This window comes from Macaca mulatta, chromosome 14, assembly GCF_049350105.2.
Source record: "Macaca mulatta isolate MMU2019108-1 chromosome 14, T2T-MMU8v2.0, whole genome shotgun sequence".
Classification (NCBI taxonomy): Eukaryota; Metazoa; Chordata; class Mammalia; order Primates; family Cercopithecidae; genus Macaca; species Macaca mulatta.
This window is the reverse complement of record NC_133419.1, coordinates 20,858,131-20,884,023: the sequence shown is the minus strand read 5'-3', so window position 1 is coordinate 20,884,023 and position 25,893 is coordinate 20,858,131. Positions and strand designations below refer to the sequence as shown.

The 25,893-nt window shown below is 50.0% G+C and overlaps 1 protein-coding gene across 6 annotated transcripts in view; it reads left to right on the top strand.

The window, feature by feature from the left end:
• Positions 1–13,297: 13,297 nt before the first annotated feature.
• The window catches only part of TSPAN18 (tetraspanin 18), a 203,879-nt gene continuing 191,283 nt past the window's right edge, over positions 13,298–25,893 (top strand). For all 6 annotated transcript variants that reach the window (XM_015114242.3, XM_077961012.1, XM_028832774.2 and 3 more), the window contains exon 1: positions 13,298–13,705. The gene's annotated coding sequence lies outside the window, so the exon portion shown is untranslated. The remainder of the gene's footprint in view (positions 13,706–25,893) is intronic.

Sequence of the window (25,893 nt, the reverse complement as noted above, 5' to 3'; positions counted from 1 at the left end):
AAGTCACCAGCACCAGACATCCACTATGGCCTCTGAGAGCCAGGGTAACCATGGAAACCAGGCATTGAGGGTGGGAGGAGCAACGAGTGGAATGAAGCCAGGCCCACAGAGAGGCCAGCAGGCCAGGCTGGGCTTTGGGGCCACTCCATGTGTCTGTGTATCGGGTGGGGGATGGGAGAGGTGGGGAGTGAGTGTCCCAGAGGCCAGGAGAGCACCAGCTGCAGGAAAGGGTATCTGTAAGGCACAGACTCAGAGCTCAGAGCTCATGAAGTGTCCTCGTGTTTCCCACAGCACAGGGGCCCTGGGCTCCAGCCCCCTTCTTTGAGAATCAGGAAAGAAAAACAAATGAGAGGTATAGAGAAAGGGGCTGATAGTGATAAAAGACAGCAGAGGCCCAGGAGCTGAGCAGGGAGGGCAGGGGAGGGAGAGGGAGAGAGAAAGAGAAAGAGAGAGAGAGAGAGGCTGTTTGATGGAGAAACCACAGAGATGGGGAGGGAGAGAGAGAGCCCGATACCTACATAGAGAAAGAGAACTGGCAGAAGACAGAAAGAAAACCAGCAACACAGACACTGAGAGACACACAAGGATGAGCGGAGAGACAGAGGGAAAAGGAAGAGCTCACGGGGGAAGATGAAGAAGAAATAGGGCAGAGGTGGAAGGAGAAACAGCAACAAAGAGCAAGAGGAGGTCAGAGAAAAACGGGGCAAAGAAACAGAATCAACAAGTGGGGACACAGAGGGCGTCAGCCAGAGAGAGGCCAGAGTGAATGTGAGCAAATGCGAGAGGAAGAAAACAAGCCAGAAACAGACAATCAGGAGAAGAAGAGGGAGGAGATTGAGACTGAAAGATGATCTGATTGGCAGAGGGCACGGGCTGAGCTGCAGAGGCCGGCTCCTAGCCCTACTCCAGGCAAGCCTTGAGCCCTCTGCCATGCAAAAGACCCAGAGAAAATCCCAGTCTGCCCTAGAAAGTCACCAGAGCTCGGCCCCTTGTCTCCCCAGGAGAGTAGCCAGGTGGGGTGACCTGTCCCAAGCTGAGGCTCAGATGCGGTGGCCCTGGCTATACGGCGGGGACCCTGAGGAGTAGTGGCTGCAGCAGCAGTGGCAGGCTGGCTGCTGGAAGTGTTTGTCAGTGGTGGCTGCCCTCCCAGGGCCCTCCATATGCTCTTGCATATGCTTAGCAACTCACCTATGAACTATGAGCTGTATTTACACCCGGGCAGGTGATGACCTATTGTTGGGAAAGGGAGCTGGCAATGTTTTCCATTCCAAGTGGTGTTGCCATCTAGGCAGGCTGGGATTCTCAGGCAACCTGCAGTTCCTGCTTAGTGAAAAAATAAGAGCTACTGCTTTGCCGCCAAGAGATAAATTCCTCCCAAAAGGTAATGCCAGGAAGTAGAATTTCTCTCTCAAATAACTTAATATGTGTTTTTTGTTGTTTGTTTGTTTGTTTGTTTTCCCTGAAGACAAATGAGAACTGTAGACTCCATTATCTCCTTGTTTGCCTTGGCTGCCAGGAAGCTCAGATAAAAATGCAGTGGGGGTCTGTAGAGGAATGGGGGTCAGAGCTTCCATTCAGTGTTTCAAAGTTTCCTGTCTAGATTGCTGGGTAAACCAATAAGAACCATTTTAAAAAATTTATTCATTCATTCATTTCATTGACAGACAACCACAGAAAGTCTGCTGGGAGTCAGGATTTAACCCAGGCACCTTTCTTATCTGCTAGGAGTCATCTCCAAACACAGGTCCCAGAACACAGGACTCTGCCTAGCCCATAGTAAACATTTTTTATATGTTTATTCTTTGAATGAACAAATGAATTCACGACCCTGCTTGAAACCCCACTCTCCAGAACTCCTCATAAAAGCCAAATTCTTCAGCTTGGCATTTCGTAAGCTTCCCTATCTACTTCTCTGGCTTTGTCGCTTACCCCTCCCTCATGTGCATTCCATGATTTAATCACATGGACACTTCATAATTCCCAGAAACCCTCATACTGCTTCATACACTCCCCATTTCTTCAGCTGGTGAACTCCTATACATCCTTCAAGACCCCAGTGAAATATCACTGCTCATGACAAGCCTTTCTCAGCCTCCCTAGTTGTATTTAATATTAATGTCTCCGCTTTGCTTCCGCAGCATGCTTGGGCCTTGCCTTTTTTATTGTCCCCAAGTCATGTGGCACAGCGTGGCTTCTTACATGTCCATCTCCTGTACAAGTCTGTGAGGTCCCTGAGGGCAGTATGGGCTCTGGGGCTAGAGCCCCTGAATCTAAGTCCCAGTTCTGTCGCTTGCCAACACAGACTTTGAGAAAGTTATTTAACTGCTCTCTGCCTCAGTTTTTTCATCTGCAAGTAGGGCTGATAATAATGTCTACAATTTAGGGTAGTTGCAGAGATTAAATGAGTCAATACTTACGAGGCACCTAGAACAGTGCCTGGCAGTTTAGAGTGCTGAATAAATGTGAACTCTTGTGTTAATAGCTGTGCTACTGACTGATCTGATGGGTCCCCAGTGCCTAGCACGATGCCTGGCACATGGAAGATCCCAGTCACGGCCTGTTGCATGGAAACAAAAACTATTAAAGCATGACCTCTGCTCTCAAAAAGTCCCAGCCCAAGAGATTCATTCCCTGTCTATTCGGTGTCCACCGTACCAGACTTCATTCTAGGTGCAGCTGTAAACAAAACAATAAATAAGTATATACTACAGAATCTTAGAAGATCCTAAGTGCTATGAAAAATAAGTGGTATTAGGATTGCAATTTTAAATGGGGCGGCCAGGGTAATCCTGGCTGCAAAGGTGACATTTATGGGAAGGCCTGAGAGAGGTAGGCTGTGAGTCATGTACCTATCTGGGGGAAGAACATTCCAGGCAGAGGGAACAGCAGGTGCAAAGGCCCTGGGGTGGGAACGTGTCTGGCATGTTGGTGTTAGAGGAATGGCCAGGGGCTCGTCTGGCTGGAGCAGAATAAGCAGATGGAAAAAGGAAAGGAGGGGACATGAGGCAGTGGGTTGGGGAGGTAGGGGAAGACAGATTACATTGAGCCTTGTAGGTCATTGTCAGGACTTCAGCTTTTATTCTGAGAAGCAACAGGGACAAATGCAAGCCTGTCCTCTTGATCAATATTTCACTCTGCTTCTCAGAGGTATGTGTGGGGTGGAGGTGCTCTGTGTGGAATGCCCAGTAGAAGTGAACTTCCCTGTGGATGACACAGAAAAAAGGCCTGGATGGAGGTCTCCGGCAAGCCACAGGACGGCAGGTGTGGTGAGGCAGGGGTCTGCCCGAGCTGTGTCTTCTTTAGCCATCCAAACCTAAACCCAGGTGCTCCCTGAGCCCTTGGCCCACCAGCACTGGCTTATTTGTCCTTTGACTTCTGAGTCCAAAGTGAAAGCGGCTGAGGTTCCTTCCCGGACTTTGGGGTGGCTGAGTGTTCTGTGGTTCCCTGGAAAACCGGCTTTTTCCCCACCTTGGAGGGAGGTGCTTTAGGTCCTTGTTTCTTAGGCCTGTGGTAGGGTGAGCTGCTTAAGAACAAGGAGAAAGTGGAAGCTCCACAGAGGAGACACAGCATAGGATAAGTGGTCTTGGATCTCTGCATCCTAGAAGACCACTACTGGGCTGGTCAGGTCTCCAGGAACCCCCAAGAAAACAGAGAAAAAGAGCGAGAGAAAGAAAGGAAGATGGGTGGGAGATAGGTAGGGCGGCTATATAATTTGTCATCCAAACCAAGACGCTTTGAGAATGAGGAGACACTGCTACTAATTACAACAACATAATCCAGGCATAAGCAGGAGGCTATGAAGGGGTGGGGAGATAGGCAGAGGGTCAAAGACAGGGACAAGAGAAATATTGAAATAGACATGGAAGGCGTATTAGTCCATTCTCACACTGCTAATAAAGACATACCTGGGACTGGGTAATTTATAAAGAAAAGAGGTTTAATTGACTCGCAGTTCAGCATGGCTGGGGAAGCCTCAGGAAACTTACAATTGTGACGGAAGGGGAAGCAAACACATCCTTCACGTGGCAGCAGGAGAGAGAAGTACATAGCGAAGGGGAGAAAAGCCCCGTATAAAACCATCGGATCTCATGAGAACCCACTCACTATCATGAGAACAGCATGGGAGATCTACGCCATGATCTAATCGCCTCCCATGAGGTCCTGGCCCCAATATGTGGGGATTACAATTCGGATTATAATTCAAGATGAGATTTTGGGTGGGGACACAGCCAAACCATATCAGAGGTTTGGCACTAGAAGGAACTCACAGGTCATCTCACCTAACCTGGACAACTCAGAAAGGGCAGAGACTTGTCCAGGCCACCAGCACATTGCCAGCAAAGCTGGCACTGGATACTTGATCACTGACGTCCAGTGTGGTGGTCCCTCCTGCCTCCTGGTCTTGGGTGTACTCAAGGCCCTCTTCGAGCTCAACTGTTCCCTTGAGTTGTTATTAGTTTGTTTTAGGCACGGGGGAGCGGGGGTCAGTGGTTGCAGCCTATAAAAATGGGGTATGAATTGTTCAATGGGCTTTTATCTCTAATAAAGTGCTGTTTGTCTCCTTGGCGTGGCCTCTTAGGAAGGATGAGAAGCCACCCACTATTCCCACAGGCCATCCTCAGGGGTCTTTACCTCCTTGCAATGTAAGGAATGGCTGGTGCCACTTCTGTGACCCAAACCTAAGCCCAGGTGCTCTGGAATCCTGGATAACAAGCACTGGCTTCCTTGCCCTTTGGCTTCTGAGTCCAAGAGTGAAAGCTGAGATTCCTCTGGGAATTACTGGCCTCCTTCTAGTAAATCCCAAAGCAGAGAGTCTTCTCCATGATCTGTGAGCTCTGCAAACCAGGGGCCACATCTGTGGTATTCACCATGATATGCCCAGTGTTTACCTAGGATAGTTGTAGCACATGGACAGTACTCTAAAATATTGAATGTCTAAATGAAACCTCAGATTTGAGGGCTCATGCCCCAGAATGTGGCCTGGTGTGGTGCTCAGTGGCACAGATAAAACATAAGATTTTTTTTTTTTTTTTTTTTTTTGCTGGAGAGGATATGCTACTTGATTTTTTTCCCTTTAGGGGATTTAACCTCCTAATTCTGTTTTGCTAAAGCTAATATTTATTGATTATTTGATTCAGTCTTTAATTCACCAGCTGTTCATTGAACCCCTACCAGGTGCCAAGTACTGTGAATTAAACTCTGGATAAGGCCTCTCCAAGGTGGCTGGTTCACCACACTCAGAAGTGAGCGGCTGCGATCTGCTATGTTGCAATTGTCTGAATAGACCCAAGGTCTTGCGGCAAAGGTCAGCCTCTTAAAAATTAGAGCCACTAAGCAAACATTCTCGGGGCGCTTTATGGAGTTAAGCTGTTTATGCTGGGGAAGCATTTCTAAAAACTGCACCTGGGGACTTTTATCCACTTTATAATTGTCCCTGGCTCCTCTGTAACTGGGGATAGATCAGGCATAAGCCTGTCTCTAGGTTTATTAAAGATTTGCATATTTGGAATAAAAAGCAAAGAATCAGGCAGACGGTAGCAGAGACAAAGCTGGGAAGAAGAAAAATTGGAAGGAGAGAAGTGGATATCTGGATAAATGGGGCTCAGCCCTGGCTCTGCAATAAATTCCTGGACGAACTTGGCCAAGCCATTTGCCCACTCTGATGTGCTAGCTTCCTCATCTGCAAAGTTGGTTGGGTAAAATCACTTTGAGAAATGGTAAAGTGTTCTATTCCTCTTTTCTGGGAGTCCTCATTCCCCGTCTTCCTGCAGAGGCTCTCGCCCATTCCCTTGTCAGAATGCTAGACAGAGGTCAGCAGGCAACACTGAAAAACAGAGAAAGTCAAAGAAAAGCTGGTTGTTGGCCAATGCTCGTTAACTCAAGAACAAGAGACTCCCCACATTTTTTTCGTGAAAGGTCTTCAGGGTCAGTTCACATATTGGCACATGAACTAGCTGTTCCCATTAAATGAGTCAGGCAAGATGTGAACATTAATTTGAGTAAGTGAATCAGCCTCACTCTGAAAAAGAAAAAAATCAGAATGGATGCATGCATATATAACATGTATATATAACATGTATATATAACATATATGGCTGGGCACAGTGGCTCATGCCTATAATCTCAGCACTTTGGGAGGCCAAGGAGGGCGGACCAGGAGGTCAGTAGTTCAAGACCAGCCTGGCCAACATGGTGAAATCTTGTCTCTACTAAAAATACAAAAATTAGCCGGGTGTGGTGGCAGGTGCCTGTAATCCCAGCTAGTCGGGAGGCTAGGGCAGGAGAATCACTTAAACCCGGGAGGTGGAGGTTGCAGTGAGCCGAGATTGTGCCATTGCACTCCAGCTCTGGGCGACAGAGCAAGACTCGGTCTCAGATAAAAAAATAAAAAGTAAAAAAAATAAAAAACATATACACAGAGAGACACACAAGCACAGACATTACAGACATGTGCCATCACACACACACACACACACACACACACACACACACTCAAGCAGGGGGTGGGCCATCACCAAGGTTCCTTCCATCTCTGGGGCTCTGTGAGCCGGATGGGAATTAGAATCCCAGGGCATGGAAGAGGGCTTGATCTTCTTCCTGCGAAAGTTGTTTCCATTTAACAGATGAAGAAGCTGACGTAACAGGATAAAGCTATTGGAGGCAGCAAGATAAAGTGGCTAAGAGCCCAGGTCCTAAAGCCAGATTGCCTGAACCTGGAGCCCAGCTCTACCATTTAGCTAGGTAATATTCGTCTAATTACTTTGCCATTCCATGCCTCAGTCTCCCCACCTATGAGATGGATAATGACAGTACTTAATGCTCTGTAATATTAATAGAGTCAACCATTTCTGAGGGGCTGGAGAAGCTTCTGGAGTCCTCCTTCATGCCTCCTGGCTTCAAGTGATTTTCCTGCCTCAGCCTCCCAAGTAGTTGGGGTTACAGGCACCCACCACCATCACACCCTGCTAAATTTTGTATTTTTAGTAGAGACGGGGTTTCACTATGTTGTCAGGCTGGCCTTGAGCTCCTGACCTCTGGTGATCTGCCCGCCTCGGCCTCCCAAAGTACTGGGATTACAGGTGTGAGCCACCATGCCCAGCCTAGTCTGAAGTTTAAAAATTCGCTGATTGCATTGATTATGCCAGGGACCACATGCATTCTTTGTTCTTACTCCAATGTGAGTGCCCAGGTACACAGCCAGTTCCTGGCCCACAGTTGAACCTTCACAAATATTTGTTGCATGACTGAATTGTACCAAGTGCCCCTGTGAGACTCTGAGAGCTAAACCTGTAATCTCAGCAGCTCTACACAGACGATAATGCTGATTTTAAAAGTCTTACATGTGTTACATGCTTGCTGGTTTTCAAAGCCTCTTTGCAGAAATCATCTCCTTCAGTTTACAACAGTGGTGTAGGTGTTAACATCTCCCTTTACAGATGAGAAGACAGGCTCAGAGAAGTTAGGCCACTTGTCCAAGGTTGCACAGCCAGAGGTTCAAGGCCAGGACTGGCCCTAGGTCACCTGAACTCCCTACCCACTCCTTTCTCCCTGTCACATGAACATGTGGTCTAGTTGTAAATATAATGAGAAAGATTTGAATCCCAGTTCTTTATTTGCTGGGTGACTTTGGGCAGGTCTCTGGCTTTCCCTCTCTGTAAAGCAAGCGTCCTGACCATCTCTGCCTTATGGAGTTGTATGGAGGCTTCAGTAGGCTTGTAGGCCTCTAAAGGCTTTATCACAGTGCCTCATGTTAAATATTAGGAGTCTAAGGCACAGAGAGGCAAAGTAACTTCCCCAAAGCCAAACAGCTGGTGAACAAAGGAGACAAGCTTTGAACCTGGGTTTATCTAACCTCGCAACCTGAGCTTCTACCCAAGTAAGCACTCCACAAGTGGCAGTTATTGGTATTGTGCTGTTTACTCTCAGTTAATTTAAAAGTGAAGGTGGAGAATGAAGTTTCAGCAATGCTTTACCCAGCAGGACCTTCCCTTGCTATTCCCAGGGAGTTACTTTTTGGAAAGCTCAGCCACAACGCATTCAGAGGAAGCTTGACCCTGGGCCCCTCCCAGCAAAGCCATCCAGATTCTACTCTGTGTGTTTGTGTGTGTGTGTGTGTGTGTGTGTGTGTGTGTCGGCGGGGTATATATAATGTGTGTTTGTCTGTGCGCGTGCACGTGTCCCTGGGAATTGCAAGCATTCCTGAGGGTGAAGAAGGAGGAGGCAGGCCCTTGTACCTTGTGCTAAAAACACTCGGAGAGGCTGGCCCTGGCCTGTGTGAGGCTTGTTGAAGGGAGAAAAAGAGAGAAAGTGGAGGAATCCCTGAGCTAGTCAAGGCCGGGAAGAGTCAAGACCACATCCCTCTAACCTCCACAGGGTGTTTCTAAGATTTGTGAATTTATTTCCATGAAAGTCATTGCAAAGATAAACAAATTTAATCACTCAGCTGTACATTTAATGAACTGTCACGTTTTGGAAATGATTGCAAATTACATATAAAAGGAGACAATTCAGAAAAAAATCAGAGAGGCAATGATTAAACATTTAAAATGCAGACTGCCTTGGCAAAGCTAGGTTGTAAGGTCAGCATGCCTCTGGGGGAAGAATCTGCCAAGTCTAGTGTTATCCAAACAGCCATTCAAGCATTGGGCTCACCTGTATTGCGTATTTATCACATGCCAGGAGCTATATCAAGGAGTTTCCATGAGACCTTCACAGCCACCCCATGCTAGAGTTGCAGTTACGATTCCCATTTAGAAATGCATGGGAGAGTTTAGGTGGCTATCAGTTAATTGAAGTGGCTCAAGGTGGTACAGTTAGGAAGTGGCATAAAAAATTCCCCTGAGTGGCCACGTGCATTGGCTCACGCCTGTAATCCCAGCACTTTGGGAGGCCGAGGTGGGCGGATCACGAAGTCAGGAGATCGAGACCATCCTGGCTAACGTGGTGAAACCCTGTCTCTACTAAAAAATACAAAAAATTAGCCAGTTGTGGTGGCAGGTGCCTGTAGTCCCAGCTACTTGGGAGGCTGAGGCAGGAGAATGGCGTGAACCCGGGAGGCGGAGCTTGCAGTGAGCTGAGATCGCCCCACTGCACTCCAGCCTGGGTGACAGAGCCAGACTCCATCTCAAAAAAAAAAAAAAAGAAAAAAAAAAAAGAAATCCCCTGAGTATCAACTCTGCACTGGGTCTTGGAGACCCAGAGATGAACAAAGCAGGGCCCTAGACCTTGAGAAGCACGCAGCCTAATCAGCCATCACGTTATAAATGTCAGGAGTCAGGGGTCATCCCTTCTAGTGATTTCAAATGCCTTTTAAGCGAAGGACACTTTCTCCTTGAAATCTCATGTGAGACACCATCATGCAAAACAGATGAAAAGGGAACCTGTTTCTGGCTAAAGCTGGGAGGGAGACTGCTCTTCCTCTTTCGCCTTTCTCGTTCTTAAGATACCTGGAAGCAGTGTCTACCAACCCATCTTAAAACCTGCTGATCTTGTCCAGATGCCTCATTTCACAGATGGGAATACTGAGGCCCAGAGAGGAGAAGGAATTGCCCAGATGGCCAAGACTGGAACGTGGGCCTTTGGACTCCTGGTTCAGGGATCTTTGCTGGGCATGAGGTCTGCAAATACTCACCCCAGGCGTCCTGTGTACAGTGATTGGGGCGTAGAACCTGGGTGGTGCAGCACTAGACACACTTTGGTGAATTTGGGGCTTTTAAGCCAATTCAACTGTTTTCTGCAGGTGCTGGAGAAAGCGAAGCCTAAGAGCTTCCTAGGGGAAAGGTGAGTATTTTCAGAAAAGCCACTTCCACTAGATGCCCTAATTCCAGAGGTATTGAAAGCACCGTGGCCTGGGAGTCAGGAGGTCTGGGTTCAACGCCCAGCTCTTAACCACGATGAGAATCTAGTCTATGTTTCTTCCTCAGTTTCCCCATTGGTGAAATGAAGTGGTTGGATTACAGTGAATTCTCCACAAGGTTCCTTCCCGAATCTTTTAGAACTTTCAGGCCAGGCCACTTCTGGGTTTCTGCCAACCTAGACTTCAGTGGGTGGGCTCTAGCATTCCCTGCTCCTTCTCCCTCCTGAGGACTGCCCATCCATCCACAGCCCCACCGCCTGCTCTTTGGTTCCTTCCCAGCTTCTCCCCTCTCTAGTCCCTCTCCTTGGTGGAGCCTTCACCTTCTAAGTTTCCCGATGAGCCACAATCTTGGTGCCTTACTTGCTTTCATCAAACAGCCAAAGGGATTCTATGGGCCATTTGCCCAAGCCTCCATTTTACAGATGGAAGGACTGAAGCCAGAGAAGGGAGGGATTTCCTCAAGATTACCTTGTGAGAAGGAGGTGCGGTCTTCCTGTAACCCGATTTGGCCTTATCTTGTCCAGGACTAAATTCTTGGGGCGCCTAACTTTAAAAAAAAAAAGGACTTTTTTGGCCCAATATAAGGTTGGTACAAAAGTAGTTGTGGTTCTCGCCATTACATTCAACAGCGAGAACCACAATTACTTTTTTTTTTTTTTTTGAGACAGAGTCTAGCTCTGTCACCAGACTGGAGTGTAGTGGCGCAATCTCGGCTCACTGCAACCTCTGCCTCTTGGGTTCAAGCAATTCTCCTGCCTCAGCCTCTTGAGTACCTGGGATTACAGGCACATGCTGCCATGCCCAGCTAATTTTTTGTATTTTTGGTAGAGACAGGGTTTCACCATGTTGGCCAAGATGGTTTCGATCTCCTGACCTCGTGATCCACCCATCTCAGCCTCCCAAAGTGTTGGGATTACAGGCGTGAGCCACCGCGCCCAGCCCACAATTACTTTTGCACCAATACATAGAATTATGTTTCCCAATTGAGAGGACATCCGAGATGTTCAAGGAAATTAAGGTCATTGGAGGTAATCCAAGGGCTTCCAATGTCCTAACTGACCTGGTGAGGAGTGGGGGTGCAAGGGGTCCTTTCCCAGTTCTCTTTTCATCAATGCTCTTGATGAAAAGTTTGTTGCTAATTTGTCTTTAACATCTTTCTAGCCTTTGCTTACCTCCCTTTCAAAGGGAAAGTGGGCCCTGAGCTTCAGCACCTCCTCAGGCAGCAGTATCTTGTTAGACTATATTATTATTATTGTGGTTAAAGATACATTGTTAGAATTTAATAACACTTATTTTCATTGTATTTATTTTCATGGTTACCTTCTGTTTATAGTAATGTGATGCTGGCTTTCCATTTATGGTAATATATCTTTTTAAAAACAAGCCATTTAAGTAAATCAAAAAAATGAAAAAATAAGAGTTGATTTAGAGTAAGCTATTCAGCAGGTATCCTTAGCTGATGCACAGATAGGGCCAGGTTCTCCATGGAGGCTGAAGAGAGGCTAAGGTCTGGGAAACTGACTTGGAACTGGAGTCACGGACAGAGCTGGTTGTCTTGAGTTGTGTAGCATGTCTCCACTCTCTTCCCCTGCGCCTGCCCACTTCTGCCAAGCCCCAGAACCTTAGAGACTCTATCCCTCCCTCTGGCTGTCTCTGATCTCCACTTCCCAAGCTCCAGCACCCTCGCTGTGGGCTTCCCATTTTTCCTCTTTAAATGTCTGCGGCGCCTGGTGTCCAAGGAGGCTCACACGGGGCCTCTCCCAGCAGCATTCCACAAGTGCAGGACCTGCGGGGTACTCAGCCAGAAGGGGCGGCCTCCACCCTCCATTATGTTTTGGCAGCTGAAGGGTGAATGTGGAGCCCTTCTCCTTGTCCTTCTCTTACAGAAATTCCACCGTTAGAGACTTCCTCTCCTTGGGTGAAGCTTTGCTCACTCTGGGTCCCTTTGAAACCGTGGATCCAGGGATTTTTCTTCCAGCCTCGTGCCTACTCTTTAAGAGTCCCGGTGACGCGATGAAGTTCCTGAAAGGACCAGACATCCCCGGAGTCCTTACAGGGACAAATCCATTTCCTGGAATGTAGGCAAGGAAAGACAGCCACTTCCTGCCTCTCAAAACTCTGGCTGGTGGCTGGGTGCAGTGTCTATGTCTGTCATCTCAGCACTTTGGGAGGCTGAGGTGGGAGGATCACTTGAGGCCAGGAATTGGAGACCAGCCTGGGCAACATGGTAAGAGCCCAGCTCTAAAAAAAAAAAAAAAAAAAAAAAAAAAAAACCAACAAAACAAAACAGAAAACAAAAGCAAAAACAAAAAACAACAACCCAAAAAAAAACGACAACAGAAAACATTAGCCAGGCATGATGGCACATGCCTGTGGTCCCAGCTACTCGGGAGGCTTAGGTGGAAGGCCTGGATTGCTTGAGCCCGGGAGGTCGAGGCTACAGTGAGCCGTGCAGGAGGTGGGGCTACAGTGAGCTGGACAAGCCTGGTCAACAGAGCGAGACCTTGTATCAAAAACAAAACAAAAACAAAAGACCCCCCTCCCCCCAAACTCTGCCCAGTGGCCTGACTACCAACACTCACATACAAGACAGGAGTAGCGTCAGCTCCTTCCTATTAGTCGCTCCTTAGTGAGAATCAGCTGGCCAAGGAGCCTCCTGCAAAGCTGATGTATGTTGAATGCCTAGGGCCCACGGGGATGGGGCGTGGAAGCTTCAAGCTGGGACTCAAAACACAGTTGCCAAGGGAAGAGAAGTGGGCGACCCGAGCCCTTGTCATCAGCACTTTCACTTGGGCTGTCAGCTTTGATCTGCTTGCTTGTCCGTTTTGTCTGGGGCAGGGCCGGGTAGTTGTTTAGAGGAGGCTCAGAGGTTAAAAGTCTCAGGCAAGTCATGTTAGGGGTTGGAACGAGCCGGTGCTGCTGTGGCAGCAGTACAGAGAAGATAAGCTCCCCAGCCCCGCAAGAACCTCAGCCCTGAGGCTGGAGACACAGATGGAGCCCCTAGCAATCAACTTATTTGCATCTGACCTGGGGTCAGGCGCCTCCTTGCTGAAAGTCCCCTTTCTTATCTGCAAGTCAAAGGAGGGTGTGTTCCCCAGGCTTTCAACAGGTACTTCTCCCGGCAAAGGGAAGCCCAGGAGCCCGAACGGGACCGAGGATCTCACCCCAAGCCCTGGGGTTGGGCCCTGGGGTCAGCTGAAAGTTCCCCTGGAATAAATACACTTTGGGTCCAGCATGCGCCTCTCCTCACTCCCGCAACGGTATTCCAAATTCAGACGCAGCAAGGGCCCGCGAGCAGAGTGGGAGGTGGTCGGAGGCAGAGGAAGGGGAGATGGGCAGAGGGTGGACCCAGGGACCCCCAGACAAGGCCTGGACGCGGGGCTGGAGGCGGAGGCCGAAGCTGGTGGGAGGCGAGGGGCAGCCCGCGGAGGAGACGCGCTTCTCGGCAGCAGCGGCGGCTGGAGACGCGAGGGGCGGAGGTTTGGGGAGGAGGAGGGAGCGCGGGGGAGGGGAGGGACGGACGGCGGCGGAGGTGGGGCCGGCGGGCTGGCGGGCGTGCAGCTGCCGCCGGCGTCGCGGGGCTCCAGGCTGCGGGGCGGACGTAGCGCCGAGCGATCCACCGCGGAGCCGCGCGAGGCCGCCCGAGCCCCAGCCCCGGCTCCGGTCCCGGTCCCCGCCCGGAGCCCCGAGCGAGCGCCGCAGCCTCGCGCCGCGGTTCCCCGTACGCGCCGCCACCGCCGGGAAGGCAGCCGGCGCCGGGCAAGTTGCGAGCGCGCCCCTCCGACCAGGAAAGTTTCCCCCCGGCCGCTGGCGGGAGTTGGCGCGGGGTCCGGCCGCCGCAGCTGGAAGGTATGGGGCCCCGCACCTCCGTGCTCTCCGCACGCCGCCGCCGCGCCCCCGGGGACCTGGGGACCCCCGCGCGCCGCCCCGGGGGTGCTGCTGGACGCGGCCAGGGAGTGGGGTGGAGTAGGGATCCCAGGACGGTCCCGGGAAGCCCAGCAACCAAGTTCCACTCAAACTAGCACGCCGGAGCTGGGGGGGCCGGGGAAGGTCTCGCCCCTTGCCTGCCAGGAGTCCGCCGAGGGCCGGGGGCTGCGCCCAGGACAGGTGCAGAGCCGGTGGGCTCCCAACGCTCCGGGTGGGGGAGTGGGGGCTTCTGGAGAACGGCGTGGGGTGGCAGGTGTGGTTGCAAGGTTCGGGGTTTCGGCCAGGGCTGCGCCTGGAGAGGGGCTGAGCGCCACGCCACCCGGTAGGACAGGGAGGGACCAGGGACTGGGAGAGGCGATCAGGGCCGGGAGGGCTGTGGGGCCCGGCAGCGGCAAGGAGGGCGGGCTGCCTTTGGGGTCCCTGGCAGCGGGGCGGGGCGGGGCCGAGGCGCCACGCGTTGCTCCAGGACCGCTGTTATTCCTTAGGTGTGTGCGGTCTGGGGAAGCGGAGACTCCGTGGGGTGCTGGGTGGGTGGGAGGCTTGGGCACGTCCAGATTTAAGGGCCAGTGGGAACCATTTGGGAGGGTGCTCGGCTCGGGTGAGATCGCGCCGGCTCCGGGTCCTGCTGGAGTGAGGTGAGTGGGCTCCCGCCAGGGGGCGCACTGCCCCGGCCCTCGCCCGCAGGAAGCGCGTTCTGGCTCCTGTGAGGCAACTGCGCCGAAATCCAGGACGCAGGGACCACAGACACCAAACTTAAACGCCGGGTCCCGCCCTGAGGAGCCCGTCCTATACTAGCCAGACAGGGAAGCGAGACTGAGGGTGAGGCAAAGGGTTCACAGTTATAAACTGCGCCGTGGGCTGAAAAGGCTGGGAGTCAGATGTGATTTTTCTCGGGGAGGGTGCCAGGTCAAATGGATGATTAAGAAATTTACCCCCAGAAAAAGACGTAAGAAACTACAACTGCGAATTGGTGCAGAGAGTGTGGGTTGGGGAATTAACTTTTTGACGGTTCTTGGAGTTGCAGAAACCCAAACCCCAAAATGCATGCACCCTTTTTGTAAAAGTTGCACCTTTGTCCCCTGGATCTGGCCGAATCCCTGCCTGGTGAAGGCAGAATGGGGGTCTTGGGGTATCCTCTCTCTGGGCACAAGTAAACTGGGAGGCACAGGGTGGGTGGTGGGGGATGGGGCCTTAAAGACTTCAGCAGTCCAGGCAGAAGTGTTAAATTTCTCAGCAGCCAACGAGCCCTGGCCCCCACCCTCAACCCCTGGGTCTGGGGTCTCTAGGCCACATTCTTCTGGTCATTTCACAGTTATTGGTGGAAATCTGCCCTGGGTCCCAGTTATCTGGCCTCAGGGTCCCTGTATGTAGAGTCTGTGTGTCTGTGCCTTAGGAAGTCAATGGCTGCTTGCATCTGTGAGGAGTGTCATCTTTGTCATGTGCGGGGCTAACATTGAAGGGATACTGGAGGGACTATTGCCTCATCTTTCTCTCCAGTTCCCTCCCTCCTCCCCTCATCCCAAGTGAATGCAAAGGAGCAAATCATAGAACGTGCCGTGGCCTCATTGTGGTTGGTAGAAGTTTTCATCTTTCTCTTGGCTGGTAACCTGTGCTCCTTGGGCAGCCCCCGTCCTGCTCCCATGTCCTTAATGTCCCTTACAAAAGTGGGGGAAATGGGGGTCCCTTAAAGAGATGAGGTTCCTCTGTTCAATGTAGTCTGCCACATGTTTTTGTTGGATGCTACTGAAATGCTCCAGGACAAAGTTGCCATAAAGACAGATCAGCATGATTTTTATTTTGAATAGAAGAGGAGGAGGAGAGAGGAGAGAAAGGAAAGGGTGGAGAAGCCTGCTGTCTCGGGATAGGTCTTTAAGACATTCCAGGGGGCTGGAAAACAAAAGAAGTATTTTTGTTGTGTTTTGCTTTTAGTGACTCTTGTTTTTCTGTGGAGGGAAGCCTGCAGGGACCAACCCTGCCTTGGAACCTGCCTGGGAGCATGGGGCCCCTAGAAGGCCAGCGTTTTCCGTGCTCTGTCCTTCCCCTTTTCTCCCCACCCCCACCCCACTTCTCCTGAATTGGAGAGTGAATTGAAACTCCCCAAGGGCTACTAAAGTCTGTGTTTGGGCTTGAAGTATCTTGTGTGGGCTCAGTCTTCTCCCAGGCAAACTCCAAGATCTCTGATTTAGCAACATTTCAAGTCTTGGGCACTCTGTTTCCTCGTCTCCCTTGTCCCCAAACCCATTCAAACAGCCAGTAGATGTGGTGCTTTTACTCAACCCCAGGCTGAAATAGTAGCACATCATTGAAAGCTGCAGGGCACTTTCTAGAAGCGGAAGTTAGTTGGGTTTAGGATACCTTGGGGTTGGGTTTAGGACACCTTGGACTGAGTTCAGGAAGGAACCCTCTGCCCTTTAAAAAATGAGATTTTAATGGTCTGAGGGGTGCGTTGGAGGGCAGGGTGCTGGGTAGGGATATGCGATTAATTCAAGGATTTGTGGGAGGGAGTGCCAGGAAGAAGGAAAATAGCAGATTTGAAGTCTAGCTCTTCTGGGTCATTCATGTGGCCTTGGGCAAGTTATTTCCCCTCTTGAGCCTGCTTCCTCAGTCTGTAAAATGAGTATGTTGGCTGAGGAGATTCTGAGCCATCTTGCAACTTAGAGCAGGAGAGTCTAACCTTATAGGGGTCTGGGCAGCCCTGCTCCATTCCTTCCGCCTTCCATTCAGTGGAAGGCGCCTCTGCCGGCTGGCTTGCCTCTCTCTGCCCGCCTGTACGCAGCAAAATCCTGCGTTGAATGAATGCAGCAGTTTCAGAAACCAGCTCCTGTCATCAGAGCTGAAGGACAGAGTGCCCAGCAGTTTTGGGTAGAGAGGAGAATGTCTCTAACCAGTCCCTGCTGGGAGCCCCATGTTAGTCTGCAAGCTCGCGCCCCACTCTTCCTTGGGAAGAGCCCTTTCAGTTCCCGGGCTGCAGGTTTTACAGACCTCTCCCTTTCCGGAGGGCTGCTCTTCTGGCCTATTTCATCAGCCATTGAGAGGGAAAATCAGGAACATTTGTTCATGCTCAGCTGGGGTGCAGCACCGGGAGGGAGCCTTGGAAACCAGCACTCTGGTCCCACGGAGCAGATGACGCCCATCGATCAGGCATTTCTACCACCTGATGCCGTTGAGCCATTGCACCAGCTTGGGCTCCTCCTGCCACCCAGGCTGGCACCTTGGACCTGCATTAGCGCTCCATTTGAGGGAGTGGGGGTGGATCATGAAACACTTTTTGTGAAGAGTGGGAGAGTAAGGTGGTGAGCCTGTGTTTGCAGTTGGCAGGGCTGGTCTTTCATCTGGGCGCTTGTTGTCTTAAGATCCAGCCCTTGCCCCTGGTCTGCACCCAAGACTGCTGCCTTAATTAGTGAATTCAACAACTTGGAGATGAGCAAAAACATGTTCACTGGTGGTGGGCAAGTATGTACAAAAGGTAACAGGATGGAGCAGAAAGGTAGCTGAACCAGGCATTAGGAGACTTGTGTTCTAGCCCAGATACTGTTACAGATGGAGCCATGTGGCCTTGTGTGAGTCACAGCGCCTCGCTGAGCCTCAGTTTCTCTATTTCTTTAGAGGCAGCAGTGCAGGTGGTTAGACTGCCTGGATTTGCCTGTCGGCTTTATCCTTCATATCAGTTTGTGTGACCTTAGACCATTTAACCCCTGGTGCCTCCATTTCCTGATTTGTAAAATGGAACTAGTAATACCCCATCAGATTGTTGTGGATAGTCTTTGAGATGAAACTAGTAAAACATTTAGCATCATGCCTGGCATATAGTAAGTGCTCAATAAATGTTCACTATCATCATCATTGTCATGATTATCATTATTACTATTGTAAAATGGGAGGGATTAACTTTGATTAACTTTGGTCCTTTCTAGTTTTCTGGGGCTGGATTGTGTGTGTGTGTGTGTGTGTGTGTGTGTGTGTGTGTATGTGAGACAGAGAGAGAGAGAGAGAAACAGAGAGAGAAAGTCTGTCCTTGGGTTAGAAGGCAAGGGTGAATAAGCGGCTTTTTTGGTTCTTTTCTTCCTTTCTCTGCCTCATTGAGGGGCTCCTGAATCTTGTCATTATGCTCATGGTAGCCCCGTCCCCATGGCAAGAAGCCCATTTTGACGTCACTGACAATATCCTGGCTCCTGGCAGTTGAGGGATGATATTTCAACAGCTAGCATTTGCCCATCCTTTCCCTTCTACCCTTTGTTTCCCACCCTTCACCATGGTATGACAACCATATGTGCAGGTAATGTGTTTAAGCTGATCAGCCTCTCCCAGAGTCACCCAAATAAAAGGCTATCTTCCTAGAAGACACTTTCAACTTTAAGATAAATAATCTGGTTCTTCTGTTGTGTTGCTTTATGTCTGGCTGGCCCTGAATCCCTTTTTGTGTTCTGCCCGTGGTCTGCTCCAAGGACGTGGGCTGGGCCAGGTCTGTGGCCTAAAGCTTTGGACCTTATTGGCCATGCTGGCTGACGCAGCCTCTTCCAGCGGCTTGAGAGGGGACAGGCCAGCCAGGCTGGGCCTCTGCTTCACCTTGTTCCAGCAAGGCTGCTGCTCTGAGATATCCCAGAGGTGATTATCACGGGGGCAGACACTTGGGAAATGCTGCCTGTCCGCCAGGAGCTTGACAATGCCTCATCCTGTCTCCGCCTACAAGGATGGTTTAGATATTGCCCACATTCTGTAGTTTAGAGAGTGAAGGCTCAGAAGAGTAAGTGGTGGGATTGGGATTTGATCCTAGGTTGATCTGGTTCTCTATCCTGTGTGCTAAACCACTATATTATATTTCCTCTTGTATCAAAACCTCCTGTGAGCCGAAAAGCCCCAGGAAAGATATCTCTTAGACTGAGTCAGGCCCCCTCCTCCCCGCCTTTGATCATCTTCCAGGCTCAGAGCACCTTATGAGATTCTGTTTTTGTCCTACGTGGATTACTCAGGCATCTTGGGTACAGTGATAAGTAAGAGTTTTTTGGGACATGGCTGCTTATGGAGGGGTTAGAGGGGGGATGATCTTATTAAACAACAAAAGGTTGTAATGGAAAGAGGATGCATATCGGAGCCACAGATCTGAAATTTGAATCCTGATTCTGCAATTTACTGGCTGTGTGGCCTTGGCTTCCTTATCTGTGAAAATCAGAATAACAACAACCACAGATGACTCTAAAATCTCAGTGCCTTAACAAAACGATTAACTCCTGATTACATTACTTGTCTAACCTGTGTCTCTGATCCACACAGTCACGCAGGGACCCAGGCTTCAAAGATGATAACTCCACCATCTTTGTAACTGCTCCTTCTAAAACATGAGGCATCCAAAGTTACTGCAGATGGGGAAGAGGGAGAAGGGAGAGCCACACTAATACTCAGCTGCTTTGGCCAGGCCGTGACACACATCACTTCACCTCTAGCACGTTGGTCAGAACTGCCATCTGGCCCCAAACCAGCCCCCAGGGAGGCTGAGAATGTAAGGAAGTACATGGATATTTGATGAGCACTAAGTCTCTGCATTTACATTTACCCTAGTAGAGTGTTTTAAGGATCAATCGAGATGATGCATTTAAAGCTTCTAGTATAGACCTGGTATGTTGTTGGTTGTTAACACATAGAAGCTTCCTTTCCCTAATAATCCCAATGTGCATTGCTCTTTATAGATTACAGACTGTGTATATTGAAATTATTTCTGGGCAGATCATATTGTGCCTATAATATACCAGAGGGAGGTGAGTCCATGCATGGCAAGGGCACTAGAAGCCAGGCCCTGGATCTTCAGCCCAGTTCTCCCATGACTTCCTTTGGCTTACTGAAATTTACTACTCTGAGAACGTTTTCCAGCATGTCTCCCGGGATGTTTCAAAACTCACTTCTGCTCCTGTCTCCTCCCCCCATTCCTCAATAGTGTGGAGTATCTGTATTCATTTTATGGATGGTGAGGAGGGGAGGTTGCAGGAACTATCTGGAAACTAAGGGAGAAGGTTCTGGCCATGAGGTGAGACAAGCCAGAGTCTTAGGTATTCATAGTGAGAGCCATAAGAATTGGGCACCACATTTGGGCTGCTTGGGGAATTGCTGTGCAGCCAAGCTTTGGGGTATCCCTCCAAGGCACACCTGGTGCTACCTGCAGCTCCCATCCACCTACGTACCTCCATGCTGACCCATTGTGTCCTTGTGAGAGTGGGCAGGGAAGTGGAGGGCCCTGCTATAGTTTGGTTTGTTTGACCTTCCAAATCTCATGTTGAAATTTGATCCCCACTGTTGGAGGTGGGGGGTGTTTGGGTCATGGGGGCGGATCCCTCATGAGTGGCTTGGTGCTCTTCTTCAAGCGAGTTCTCATGCTGTCAGTTCCCAGGAGGCTGATTGTTAAAGACCCTGGTTCCTCCCTGCCCTCTCTCTTGCTTCCGCTCTCACCGCGTGATCTCTGCACATGCCAGCTCCCCTTCACCTTCCGCCCTGAGTGGAAGCAGCCTGAGGCCTTCTCCAGAAGCACATGCTGGCACCATGCTTCATGTACCACCTGCAGAACCATGAGCCAAACAAACCCTTTTCCTTTATAAATTACCCAGCCTTGCATATTCCTTTATAGCAACACACACGGACTAAGATGGGGCCCTAGGAGGCTTTCCAGGTCTGCTTTTCCAGTATGATGTCCAGACCTAGGTTCAAATCCTGACTGCTCTATTTAACACTTGTCCATCTCTCTCAGCCTGTCTCAGTTTTCTCCTCTGCAAAATGGCAAGAATACAGGAAAGCTAAAAAGCGAGTCAAGTGCTTGGCACATAGTAGGTGTCATGTTTGCACCTCTTGTCTCCCCCTTGAGTAAGAGGAAGAGCTGCCCTTGGCAAGGGAACAGTGCCTGGGGAGATGCTAGAAGTGGGCACATGTGCTTGGACTCCTGGTCCTTGGATGGAGAGGCACCCACTTCCCTTCCCAGCAGCCTTGGGCTGGACCCTTGTGTTGGCTTCCATTTGCAATGGGAGAAGAATTTGGAGCCCTGGGTCTTGGATTTAGGCCCAACTTTTCATGTCTAACTCCCACAGCGGGTGCAGGGCTGGAGGTGTTGCTGAGAGAGGCTCCCCCACCCCGCCCTGTGTTGTTGCCTCTCCTTCTGGGGGGACAGATTGCAGCGTGCTCTAGTGGGCCAAGTGCACTGGGCCACCTGCTGCCTGACATTTAGGGCTACCCCAGCAGGGCAGGCCCAGGGAACTTGCTCATTGGCTGGTGTCTTAGCCCTTGGGGAATGAGGCATTTCTCCAGTCAAAACAGAAATGCCACCCTCCATGGTCCCTGTGGGGAAGAGCTGGGCAGGCTGGACACGGGGAGTGGAGGGGCCTGCGGTTAGGAAGAGGATGATCTCTCAAGACAGGATTCTGAGATGTGCATTCTTCTGCTGAGCATAGTGGACACTTGTTCCTGGGGTCATTGAAGAGTGCAGCCTTCTCCTGCAGCTAGATTTACGCTGACTCAGGCACGGAGGCCAGGGATGGCTGTGACTGTGGCACCTTGGGGCCCTCAGACACTTCCCTCACTCCTGCATCCAGTCCTCAGCTTCTGTGATGCAGGGGCAGCAGCTCTGAGGCAGTTCCATAGCTCTGTGAGATGGCTTATTGGTTTCCTGCGGCAGCTGTGACAGCACCATAAACTAGGTGGCTTAAAACAACAGAAACTTATTCTCACAGTTCTGGAAGCTAAAAGCCTGTAGTCAAGGTGTTGGCAGGAACATGCTGTCTCTGAGGGCTCTAGGGAAAGGTCCTCTTTGCCTGTTCCTAGCTTCTGGTGGTTACTGGCAACCCTCTGTGTTCTTTGGCTTGTAGATGCCTCCCTCCATCATCACATGACATTTTTTACTGCGTGTCTGCCTCTCTTCTTCTTATAGGGACACCAGTCTTGTTGGATTAGAGCCCACCCTAATGACCTCCTCTTAGCCTGATTACATCTGTGAAGTTCCTGACAGCCAGGGGTTAGGCTGTCAACATATCTTTTTGGGGTACACAGATCAACCCATAGAGGTGGTAGTATTATTGCTCTATTTATAGTCAAAGAAGTCAGTGCAGAGAGGTTATGTAATTTGCCCAGGTTCATACACCTATATACAACTAGTAAGTGACTGGTAAATTACTCTCTGTACATTTCATTCCTCTTACTGTTACAGTAGGTTTGCATACCTACCTCATAGCCTAGTCCTGAGCATCAAAGGAGGTGAATGTCTGTGTCAAAACACACTCTGTCCACAGCTAAGTGTTTGCCAGTTGTGTTATCCATCTTTGCTCCCTAGATGGGATGTCTCCCAGGAAACATCAGCGTATAGATATTACAACCAGTTGGAGCTAGAATGTTTTCTAGAAATAATTGTTTGAGTTGACTGAATGAAAGGCACCATTTGCATTCTTTCAACTCGCCTTTCTGGAGTTGCCTGCCAGCTCCATCTCCTCGCAAGTAGAGAATATCAGATGAGATGGATTTTTCTTGCTTGATAATTTTGCTGGGTTCCATTTTAGCACCAGAAGTCATGGTGGCTTTTGCAATTTGGGCTTCTCTCCCCAGGAAAGTGTCTGGGCATCTGAATAGGGAGGGTCCCTGGGAGGCTCAGTAGATGACTCTCAGCTCCAGAGCCCTTCCCTCGGGGCAGGGAGAGTTTGGGGGTTCAGCTGTGGAGGCTGGAGGACTCTGATATGCAACCTCATCTGGGTGCAAGGAAGCAGGGGAGGCAACCTGCTGTGGAGGGTTGGGACACATTCTGAACACAGCGCCTGGGTTCAAACGCCTGGTCGGCCTCACCCTATGACCTTTGTTTGATCTTTGACAAATCACTTCAATTCTCTCTGACTCCGTTTTAACTCATCGGGGTTGATTAAAATGCATAAATGTATCTCTTGGGATGGAATGTGGTACATGAAAAGTGTTCAGTGAATGTTAGGATTACTTTAAATATTTTATTTGTTATCTGTTTTCCTCCATAGAGTGAGGGCGGAGATGTTGCTGTTTGGTTTTCCATGGAGCTTGTAGTGTGGAGCTCAGTCCCTGGGGTTGGACAGATGCTCATATGCTGAATGAATGAGGAAATGAATGATTGAATGAGTAGATTCTTAGCTATAGCTTCTTTGGGATTCCATCCCTCCTTGCTATGTACCAAGGCCTCTGCCCCTAAGCCCCTCTTATGTGGGGGCATGGGGAGGCCATAGCACCAAAGCCCAAAGGGAGTCATAGAATGCCATGAAAATGCTCAGGGCGTCCAGGACAGAAGGGCCACCTCATGGATGCAAAGGACAAGTTGGGTTGGAGGATGAGGAGAAGTTGAGAAGGGAGTCTGGGAAGATTGTGGTCACCGCAGGAAGCAGGTCGTGGTGGCTGAGTGGGAAGATCACATTCAGAATGTGGGGTTTCTCCCATGACAGCCACCAGAGGCACTCCCCGATGTCTCCAGCACACCAGAGAGGCCCGCCCTTCTCCAGTGTGTTAAATCAATAGGCATACCTCATTTTAGGGAGCCCGATCTATGAAAATGCCAGCTGGATTCGAAAGTCTTCATTCAATTTATAGACAAGTTAACTCTAAGGTTCCCACTGCTTCCTTCTGCCTTAAAAATAAATTCCATTTACGGAAGTTCAGCTTACACACTTTGTTAGGAAAACATCTGCTGTGTTATGTGGTCATGTTAGCCGCCTTGCTTAAAACCCTTCGATGGATTCTCGGTTGTGTTCAAAAGGCTTTCATGTGGCCTCTGCCCCCTCCCCAGCCAAGCCTCACTCCGTCTTCTCCAGCCCATCTGCCGTTTGTTTTCTTCTCTTGCCCCTACCTTCATGGACGAGTCTTTGTGACCTTCCTCCCCTGGACTGTTTTTCCTCCCTCTTTAGTTACCTGACGCCTCCTCATCCTTTGGATCCCAGCCCCTGCATTACCTCCTCCAGGAAGTCCTCCTTGACTTCCTAATGGGCCAGATTCCCCATCTGTAGGCTCAGATGGCTCCACAGTCCTCTCCTTGGTGGTATTTTGTCACTCTTGGATGATTGTTGACTTCTCTGTGTAATTTTTTTTTTTTCTAACATCTATTTCCTCCACTTTGGTGTAAGCCCAGGAAGGCAGGGGCAGTGCCTGTCTGTTCATCCTTGAATCCCAGGCACCTGGCAGGGTCTCAGAAGGTGCCTGAGAAATTCTCTTGCCTTCTCTCCATTTTCTCCTCTGCAAGCCAGTCTTTTTTTAGATTGTTCTGGTGGTTACTGGTAATCCTCCATGTTCTTTGACTTGTTGATGATCACAGCTAATATGTATTGATTACTTGCAGGGTGCCAGGCCCTCACAAATCAGATCTCATCCACCAATAGAAGAGTTTTTTACAGTGGGAACGCTGGAGCCCACCTGACTTGAGCCCCAGCTTTATCACGTACCTGCTCTGCAGCCTTGGACAAGCTCCTCAACCTCTCTGTGCCTCATTTTCCCATCATAAAATGGGACTAAATATAACACCTAACTTATGAGTTGTGAGGATTACATAAATTAATTCATGTAATATTTGTTTTTCCAGTTTTGGAGGCTGGAAGTCCATGACCATGGTGTTGGCAGGTTTGGTTTTTCTGACGTCTCTCTCCTTGGCTTGCGGATGGCCACTTTCTCTCTGTCCTCACACAGCCTTTCCCTGGTGTCTCCTGTGTCTCCAGAGCTCCTCTTCTAAGAATACCAGTCAGATTGGATTAGGATCCTTAAGGCTTCATTTTAACTTAATTACCAAAACATTCACATTCCAAAGTGCTAGGGGTTAGGGCTTAAATATGAGTGTGCAGGGAGCACAATTCAGCTGCTAATATCTTCTAATTCAGTACTCTATCCCCATTTTATGCTTGAGAAAACCAGGGCACAGAGAGGTTAAGTCACTTGCCCAAGGTCACACAGCTGCTAAACAAGGATGGGAGTGTAAAGTCCAGGTAGTCTGAACCTGGAGCCCGCACTCCACCACCAGATGGTCTGTTTCCTGGCTCTGCTCCTCTGCGGATCCCCACAGTCTTCCCTTTTGGAGCTGGTTTGTTTCTTAACAGCAGAGTGGGGAGGAAATCAGGATCCAGGGGTCTTTGTGACTTATCTCCTGGCCCTTTGCTCCCGTCCAGCCTTGAATCCCTCGTTTGGTGGCAGCCGCCAAAACCACGAGGGAATGGGGGCCTTTACTTCTGCACTTAGGCTGTGAGGGAGGTGGAGGCCGCAACGGGGTGGGATAGTAGTCAGAGATCCCAGGAAGTGAGGGGGGTTTCTTGATTCCAGGGTTTCCCTCTTTCCATATCTTTTTTTTTTTTTTTTTCCTAGGAGTTATCTGCTCTTTGAAAATAATCATGTCTGGTTGGGCACAGTGGCTCATGCCTGTTAATCCCAGCACTTTGGGAGGCTGAGGCGGGCAGATCACTTGAGGTTAGGAGCTCGAGACCAGCCTGGCCAACATGATGGAACCCTGTCTCTACTAAAAATACAAACAATTAGCTGGGCATGGTGGTGGGTGCCTGTAATCCCAGCTACTCAGGAGGGTGAGGCAGGAGAATCACTTGAACCCGGGAGGCAGAGGTTGTAGTGAGCCGAAATTGCGCCAGTGCATTCCAGCCTGGGCCACAGAACCAGGCGAGACTGTCTCAAAAAGAAAATAATCATGTCTTCCTGGTGAAAGACTTAGGAAAAAATAAAGAATAACAGCAAGAGAATGTGGAAATAGAAAAAAAGCATATTCAATGGAAGGTCACTCTCAATCTTACACCAGTCTCTGTGCCCAGAGAAAGCCCTGGACTGCTCTTTGGGGTTTCCAGCCTGCCTTCAGGCCAAGAGATTGAAGCGGGAGCTTGAGGTTGGAGGAACCGGAGGGAACAGCTATTCACCGAAGCCATGGAGCTTCTCCTGGGTAGACCATGGGACATGGGAGAGGTCCGTCCTTTTGGGATGAGTGCCTGGCATGCCACTGCATGGCCTGCCATGATGCAGTCATTCCCGACCGGTGGATTGAGCTGCTTGTCTCATGCACACCCCTTTCCTGTTGCCCCACCGAGCAGAGACACCTATAGTAGGGTGGCCACCGGGTCAATGACCTATTCTCTTTGTCATGGTTGCCTGGC